Source organism: Pan paniscus, chromosome 1, assembly GCF_029289425.2.
Source record: "Pan paniscus chromosome 1, NHGRI_mPanPan1-v2.0_pri, whole genome shotgun sequence".
NCBI classification, from domain to species: Eukaryota; Metazoa; Chordata; class Mammalia; order Primates; family Hominidae; genus Pan; species Pan paniscus.
Genome location: NC_073249.2, coordinates 227,339,426 through 227,348,267, shown reverse-complemented (window position 1 = coordinate 227,348,267; position 8,842 = coordinate 227,339,426). Strand labels below are relative to the sequence as shown.

General features: G+C 62.4%; 1 long non-coding RNA gene across 1 annotated transcript; it reads right to left on the bottom strand.

Annotated features, from left to right (window-relative positions):
- Positions 1-1,807: 1,807 nt before the first annotated feature.
- LOC134728724 (uncharacterized) lies at positions 1,808-8,519 on the bottom strand. Its single transcript, XR_010109451.1, has 3 exons — positions 8,237-8,519; positions 7,996-8,126; positions 1,808-7,519 (listed from the first exon to the last, which is right to left on the bottom strand). It is a non-coding gene; the product is annotated as an uncharacterized LOC134728724 (long non-coding RNA).
- Positions 8,520-8,842: the final 323 nt, after the last annotated feature.

The following is an 8,842-nucleotide window of genomic DNA, read 5'->3' as shown; positions in this document are numbered from 1 at the left end:
CCAAGGGCACCGAGGCACCTGCCACCGCTGTGCCCAGCACTCCCGAAGCCAGAGGGGCAGGTGGGACATAGGTGGGGACGTTCTGAGCAAAAACGCATGCGGCCAAGCTGGGGTCGCCCGTGGGAGGAGGGCGAAACGCTTGCACGTGGGTAGGGAAGTCTCTGCAAGGGGCTGTGTGGGCTCCGGGACCAGATGCTGTGAGGGCCTCACCAGCTGCGAGGTGGCAGGACCAGATGCTGTGAGGGCCTCACCAGCTGCAAGGTGGCAGGACCAGATGCTGTGAGGGCCTCACCAGCTGTGAGGTGGCTGTCTCTGCCCCACCCCACACGCTCAATGCATGTTAATTTCATCTTGTTTCATTCTCATTCCCATTTTACAGATTGAGGTTCAGAGAAGTCAGAAGCCTTCCCAAGGCTGCACAGCCAGAAGTGGGCACAGCGTCCTGGGGTGAGGCCTCACACCATCTGCGCCACCTGCCCTCCAGGTCCCACCATCCTCACAAATTCAAGGCAAGGTTCTGGAACCCCCAGCCCTCCAGAAAGGGGAAGCTGAGCCCAGGAGGCACATCTGAGAGTTCGGGTCCGTGAGTTTACCCTGCACTCACGCCGATTCCTCCTGCATCCTCTGTCGGGATGTCTGGATTCCAGAGTCCCCACCCTGATTTTCCAACCTTGCCTCAGCCTTGGCTTCTCCCTTTTGGGGTGGGACAGGGAACCCCAGCAGCAGGTGTATGAGGGCATGAGAGGGCGGGAGGTGCCCTATGCTTACCCGCCAGACCAGAGCCCCAGCCCTGGACACAGGGAGAGAGCATGAGCGCTGTTCCTGCTCCCACTCCTTCATCTGAGCAGGTGCTCCCAGGTACAGGTGCCGAGTCCAACCCAGAGGGGCCCTGCCACAACCAGAGGACCGACAAACCCAGACACAACTGTCTCTTCCCCCTGGTCAGGGTCTGGGCAAGGGTCCCTCTGGGCTGCTGTCCATGCTGTGAGTGTCCATGCTGTGGGCTGCTGTTGTGAGTGTCCGTGCCGTGGCCCACTGTGTGAGTGTCCCTGCCCTGGCCCGCTGTCGCAAGTGTCCCCACCGTCGCCTGCTGTCGCAGGTGTCCGTGCCGTGGGCCGCTGTCGCGGGTGTCCGTGCCGTGGGCCGCTGCCGCGGGTGTCCGTGCCGTGGGCCGCTGCCGCGGGTGTCCGTGCCGTGGGCCGCTGCCGCGGGTGTCCGTGCCGTGGGCTGCTGTCTCGGGTGTCCGTGCCGTGGGCCGCTGCCATGGGTGTCCGTGCCGTGGGCCGCTGCCGTGGGTGTCCGTGCTGTGGGCCGCTGTCGTGGGTGTCCGTGCTGTGGGCTGCTGTCGTGGGTGTCCGTGCTGTGGCCCGGTATGTGAGGTTGCGTTTCCAACAGGGAGTGATTTGGCTTTGGTTTCCTGAGGGTCTGAGGACAGGCACTAAAGCCCCACCTTTCTGGCTTCCAGAGTTGCCAGCTCCAGCAGCAGCCTCCAGGCCTGAGCAGGCTCTGGGGCTCCCACACCTGGGGGGCCAGGGTGGGGGTGACAAAGGGCCCCAGGCGACGGCTGAGAGCCGGCCCTGAGCCGGCCAGGGCGGGCAGCAGAACAGCCACCAGCTCCCACCAGGCCCTGGCAGCATGAGTGATGGCAGGCCCAGCGATAAGAAACTAATAATTTATGCTTCCAGCTCCCGGGGCCGGCGCCGAGGGAAGGCTGGGCCACAGCCTCCCCCGCACTGAGCGGCCGCAGTCCTTTATTGCACAAATTATTAACGACCAGAGAATGAATGACTCTGTAATCAAATCAGGCTGCCAGCACTTTTCATTGCATTTATTTGTATAAATTCTGAAGTCGGGGTCTGCTCTAAGCTCAGCAAGCCAGCCTCGTGCTGGCTGGGCGCCCAGGCCCCCACCCAGACGGAGCACCCGTCCCTCACCCTGCCCATGGGTTCCAGAGGACAGAGGGCTCAGGAACGGGTCCAGGGAACTGCTCTGAGCCAGAAGCCGAGTTCATGGGCACCCAAAGCAGCCCTGTGCCAGGGTCACAGCTCTGTCCTTGAACCTGTCTCAGGGAAGATTCCCAACTGTCCTCAGAGCCAGGGGCACCCAGGGCTTGGGAGCTGAAGGGGGGTGGGTCTGAGACCAGAAGGCTCCCCAGCCCTGAGGGAACCCTCATCACCCCCCTGCTCTCCTCCATCCAGGAACCCAGGAACCGTCCCAGGGTTGCCCCAGGCCTCCTGGCTCTCCCGCCTCCATCCCGTGGGCTTCCCGGGAGCCCCAGGCTGGTCTCCCACCTGCCCCCTCCTTTTCTCGTCTTGCCTGGGCTGGGCCCAGGGGCTCTGGCTGTGGGTTTTCTGTGCAGCACCTCGCAGTGAACCTGACGCTGGTCCTCTCCTGAGCCCCCGTTTAATCTTATTGACCTCTCGTTACGCTACAGAGCGTAAATTCAGATTTAGAGATCTTATGTTCCATCATAAATTGGGCTGGCAGACTTCCGATCAACAAGATAAAGCTGTCTTCCGTGAGGCGGGTGTTTTATTATTCTTGGTCCCAGTGCTGCAGGTGTGGGCTGGGGAGTGCCTGAGGGAGGGGCCTCTGCTTGGGACCCTTCCTGCCTGGGCGAGCGGCTGAGTCCCTCCTGCCGCCCAGGCTGGGCCCCAGGTACCTGGCGAACAAAGGGACCCTGAAATTGCCGCCTTTCCCCTGCCTCTTGGGCTCTGCATACGATTTCAGCCAATCCCTGCTGCCCAGCCTTGCCCACCCGCTTCTGGGGCCACCCCCGGGTTAAGCAGGGCTGTGCAGCATGAGGGTCCTGTTCTCATTCAGCCACCTGCACGGCCACCCCAGTGTGATTCCTCAGCAGCCACACAGAAGACAGATGGTCCATAGGAGACTCAGAAACAGAGAAGCCTCACGCCAGGTCCACAGAGGCACCCATGCCCGCCAAAAGGATGCCATGCACTCACCCTGCCCTCTGGGGAGCACAGTGGGAGTCCAGGACACCGCCTTGGATGGGGTGAGGCTCCGTCTGTGACTTCAGAAAGTCAGTCTGGGGCTGGACTTGACATGGGAAACAGAATAAAACTGCCTGTCCACCTGAGCTTGCCACCCTAAAAATCCCTGACATGATACAGAAGTCAGTGCTGACAGAGGGCCTGCTGCCCCCAGTGACGCTGCCGGTGGGGTCTCAACCCACCCACTTCTTCTGGAGCAGCCGGTCACAGCTGTGGTCCTGCTGGCGCACACGGGGATGAGACCCTTAAACACACAGCGACTGCACAGTGCAACCCTGCATATCCCATTTGGGTACAAGTTTCATTACCGGAAGAAACACAGGGAGGGACCCCAGAGCAGCTCACGCGTGGGTACCCTCCGCTGTGTTAGCGTCCCGGCCCTCACACGGCACCCAGGCCTCGTTGGGGCAAGGCCTTGTGCAGACACGGTGGGATCTGCGTGTGCACTGGGGCCTGTGCCTGGGCTGCTGCTCCCCGGCCACTGGTGTCAGGATCTCCAGGACCCCCATGAGTGGTCAGTGGAGCAGAGATGGCACAGACACCAGCGACCTGGGTCATTCTCTACCTGGGATGTGGGACCCCAGAGACCACGCTGTGGGTCTTTATCTGCCTCTTCATGCAGGAGCAGGTGCGACCCCTGCCTGCCCCAGCCATGAGGCTCTGTCACAGGGGACCTCTGTGGCACCCTGTGCTGCAGGCAAGGCCTTAGGACAGATGCCACGCCACTGTCCAGGGGACTGTCTCCTGAGACTGACCTCCCCTTGCACTGGGCAATGTCTGCTGAAGATAAGGACGTGTTCGCTGGGCCAGGCCTGGAGTTCTCCCAGATCGTGAGCTTTCCTCTCTCTGATGAAGAGGATACCTGTGGTCAAACTCCTACAGAGCACTGGGGACAGGAAGGCAGGCAGAGTCCCACCTGGGCAGGTGGTAGGAGTGGAAGGAGCAGGCAGGCAGCAGGGCTGCCCAGGGCTAGGAGTCTGGCTGTGAGCAGGGCCCACCCTCCCCTGGACACAATGGAGGACCCCGTGTGTGGTTTTCACTGACTGAGCACCTATCTCGTGCCAGACATGTGGGATTGCTGGTGAATTAACAAAAGCCCTGCTCTCAGGGGGCTCCCATCCCAGCACATACACCGTCACATCTGGGGTCCAGCCTGGACCCCCCCCCCATGCAGTTGGAGAGGGTCTCAGAACCAGGTCTGAGAACAGCAACTTCCAGCCACGGCACCCCGCCCCTCCCCAGGTGGCCTGGGCTCCAGCTCCTTGCACCTGAGGCTGTCTGTGCAGGGCCCCCGGCTGGTGCCCCCTCCTCTGAAGCTCGGGGGTTGCCGCAGCCTGGCACCCTCATCGGGCCTGTTTCGCACGTTCTGGTCTCTCCGTGCCCACAGACCCGCCAAGCTCACCAGCCAGTCAATGTGCAGCCAGCACAAGCCCGACCTGCTAGGGGCCTCAGAACAAGTGGCGTGGCCCGAGGCCGTCACACAGCATCTGTGCTGAGAGTGAGCTGACGTGGACGGCGGCACCGTGGCCATGGCAGAGGCACCATCCCTCCACCCTCACTCATGTAGGGATCCGCTCTTCTCTCGCACCGGGCCCTACTGGCACATTCCAGATGTGGGGCACACGGACTGGAGCCCAAGGCCTGCGTGCTGGGCCCTGGCTCTGCACTCGGCTCCCAGAGTCTCCCACCCAATGTCAGAGAGGGTGCCGCAACAGTGCTTCGGGGGCTCCTGTCATGAGGGCTGAGGACCACCTAGGCCCACGTCCGCCCAGCAGGTGGCAGCTGCATCCCCGGTCCCCTCCACAACCCGGGCCAGGTCCAGGCTGCAGGCCGCAGTGTTGGCAGGGGGAGAAGAGGGTGAAATTGGCTGAGCCCATCCATTGGGACAGAACCTCCCGCTCCTTGGGGCTCTGGAGAACTCTATTCCTTCTCTTTGCTTAACCTCAAGGTGCTGGGGCCTCTGGCTGCTGCACCATTTACAGAGGAATTGTCTGGGATGTGCCGGGCCGAGCACTCTCGCTCTCGCCGGTGTCCGCGTCAGCACGCTAGTGACATGGCAGGTGAGGACCACGGCACCGCCCCTGCGATCTGGCAGTCAGAGCCCACCTGTGTGTCTGCAGGAGCATCCCTGACTACACACCACGGGACGGCAGGGAAGGGTCCCTCGGGCCCCACCCCTTTGTTCTTTCAATGGTAAAGGTTCAGGTCGGTGGACAGACTGGACTTGGAAACACCTTCTTGCGTCCTCGAAACGACATGGCGCGCAGCCAGCTCACAGCACCCAAAGGCACGGGCAAGTTGCATCACAGCAGCCCCTCCTGTCTGACCAGGAGCAGGTGCGTTCCTGAGGTCCTGGCCACTTCTGCAGGAGCGTCTGAGGGAGCCCAGCTGATATACCACGACCCCTGACCTCCCGGGTTAGCCTTTCCATCCAACAGCACCAGGACTGGACAGGCCACCTTGGCTGAGGATCACGTGTGACTAGGTCCGTGCGGTGCTGATGCGCACAGGCCTTGGAAAGCAGTGCACATCCTGTCTGCACCGGCGTCTACAGTGAAGCCATTTTTGTCCGTGTGGCCATGGGAGGGTCTGTCTGTGCTGTGTGTGTGTCCTGCGCGCGTCGGGAGCTGCTGCGCCACACACAGGCACGCAGGGTGTGGGCACACCTGTGCTTCTGAGCCCGCTTGCCCTTGCCGGTGGCCAGGCACACACACAGCTGTGCATCCTTGGCCCAAGATCAGCTGTGCCACACCTGCAGGTTGCAGGATCTTTTCTGTATATCTCCCTCCATCACCAGAAGTAAGCTCAGGACTGAGGCTGACAGGCTGGCCTGAGCGCTGCTCACCTGCACCTCCTGGCTGCACCTGTGGCCCCGGACTCAGCTTCCCCATCTCTCTCCTCCCCACCCCACCTCTGGGTCATCTCCGGCTGGGGCTGTACCACATCTGGGCTCAATAAATGGTTGATTGATTGATGAGGGGATGGATGAGAAGGGCTCTAAGAGAAATGCTGGGGAGCCTGGGCAGGCACTCCCGGATGGCGGAGGCGGCGTGGGCTGGGGCAGCGGCCCCTGGCGCCCCCACACTCCCCCAGGACGTCTGGGGTCACCGTCTGCTCCATGGCAGCCCCAGGGTTATTTATGACCTCCTCCCTCTGGTGGCGGGAGGCAGGCTCCAGCCTCAGCCCAGCGGCGGAGGGGCCCCAGCAGGGGGACCCGGAGCAGCGACAGAGGCACCAAGGCCCAGGCAGGCGGGGCTCGGTGGGCCGGAGGAGGGGCAGGGAAGTCCACACCGCCAGGTCCCTGCCTCGCTCAGGATGATTCCAGCGCCAAAACTCTGTTCCTCTGGCCTCTGCCGCCAGCCTGAGGAGTGCAGGGGAGAGTGGGGCCCAGGTGTCCCAGACCAAGACAGGTGTGTGAGTGGACATGGGACACAGGTGTGCGAGTGGAGGACACGGGACAGGTGTGAGCAAGTGAACACATCACACAGATGTGCGAGCAGACACAAGACATGGGACACAGGTGCGCAAGTGAACACGGGACTGGTGTAAGCCAGCGGGCATGAGACACGGGTATGAGCGAGTGGATACAGGACACGTGTGAGTGGGCACGGACAGTACAGGTGTGAGCGAGTGGACACGAGATACAGGTGTGGGAGTGGACACAGGTCTGTGGGAGTGGACACAGAACAGGTGTGAACATGGACACGGACACGGGTGTGTGTGAGTGGACACAGGATATGAGTGTGTGAGTGGACAGGACCAAGGAAGGGGCACAACCCCGCGGAAAAGGGTGATGCTGGGGGTGAGGAGCCTGCTCCTGTGGGAAAGTGGCCTCCGAACAGGTGCCTGCTTCCCAGGAAGACAAGGAGGTGGTGGGGAAGGCCTCCTCACCCAGCCCCTGGAGGGACCTCCAGAACATCAGGGAGTGGACAGTGAAGATAGAGGGGTGCCTCCAGCTTTGGACCCAGTCAGGGTCTTTTCTGGAAGACACCATGGGCCCGGGTAGGCCCCCACACCCAGCCAGAAACCCAGGGCCAGCCCCATGCCCCTCCTTAACCACACTGTGGGCCTGAGCATGATGAGATGCTGGTGAACAGGGGAGGGCTCTTGGAAGGGAAAGGAGGCCCCTCTGCTGGCCCAGGTCAGAGGAGAAGCCTGGCCCAAGGGCCTCAGACCCTGAGAGGCACTGCCATGCAGACCTGCGCCTCCCCAGCCTCCCTCCCCAAGTCACTGTGTGAGCATCAGGGAGTCAGGTGCAGGAGAACCTAGAAGGAGGGTCAGGTGCAGGTGAACCTAGTAGCCGACACACGGGCAGTAGGGTCAGGGCTGCAGCCAGACAGTGGGCACGCAGGGCCAGTTCACATGGCCTCCAGCTGGCCCCAGGAGCAGACTTTCCACATGGTATCAGACCTGGGAGAAGACACAGACTTCAGGAGAGGAAGGCACAGGAACTCACTGGCAGCCACAGCTGGGGTCAGGGATGTGCTGGTGTCCTGGATGCATACAGGCTGATAGGGCCAAGGGTGGCCACATAAGGAAGGGTCACCCACACTCCCATCTGGCCCCCCAGACCCCAACAGACCAACGAGCCCCCACAGAACAAGGCCAGGATAGCGGGGGAGGCTTCTGGGCATGTTCCTTGTCTGAGCAGAGCACTCCTGGCCCAGACCTCACTCCGCGGGTTGACTGTGGGACCAGCAGAAGCCTCTGGTGAGATAAGGTGAAGGAGCCCAGCGTGGTCACCCAGGGTCAGGTTTATGCTCAAGGAAGCTGGTCTGGCAGGAGGTGGTGGTGGGCTGTTCCCTCCCTCGAAGAAGGCACCTGTGCAAACAGGCCTGTGGCCCACTCACCCCTGGACCTGCTCTGGGAGATGCCCACAGGGACATGCCAGCTGCATCTCAAGGGCAGGGGCCGGGGTCAGAACAGGAGGCTCCTTTCTAGTGGATGCAACACGGCACAGCAGGCCAGGACAAGGCTGTCTCACCTGCTGTTACCAACGCCCCCAGGTTGTGTTTCTCTTCGGAACGCTCCAGATGCAATGCCGATCTGGGCACGCAGGGAGGTGTGGGGTGACAGGAAGCTCACCAGGAACCAGGGACTGGGGCCCAGACTGACCTGTCAGAAGGCACCAAGGTGGACGTGGTGTGGCCAGTCCTGCTTCACTAGCCTTGCTCCTCCTAGTGGGAGGCCGTGCACCCTGCCAACCCGCTATCCCCCACCCTCACCCTGCCTCGGATCCACACCACCTTCCTGCTGGGAGGTGTGGGGTGACAGGAAGGTCTTGCCCCACACCATGGCCCTGGCGCGGTCCTGGTGTGAGACATCCTGCATTTGAAACAGCTGTGTGACTTCAGGAGAGTTACTTGACCTTTCTGTCTCAGCGTCATCTGCAAAAGACTAAACAGGAACTCCGTGGCTCGGGCGAACTCACTCCTGTGAAGTGCATAGGAAGGGGCACGAGTGGGCGGGGAGGTGCTGCCCTGTTATTCACAGAACACTTTGCCCAGGCAACACACTACAAATCCACAACCTCGCTCCCTGCAGGTGCACGGAGACCACCCACGCCCTCCCGGACACCAACGCCCACCATCAGATTCGCTGTGCAAAGTCCCAGAGCCGCCGGCGCACGCTCACACCCCGGCGAGCAGCCCCCAGCTCCCTCCCTCCGAGAGGAGCCCGGTCCGCGACCGGCCCAGCCCATCCCAGTCCCGCGCGGAGTCCTGGATTCCAGCCGCTCGCAGTGACTCGGTACTCGGGATAGTGCCGGGGGCCGCAGCCCTGTCCCGCTGCCGCCGCCGGATGCCCCGAGTCGGCCGTCACGCACCCCCCGC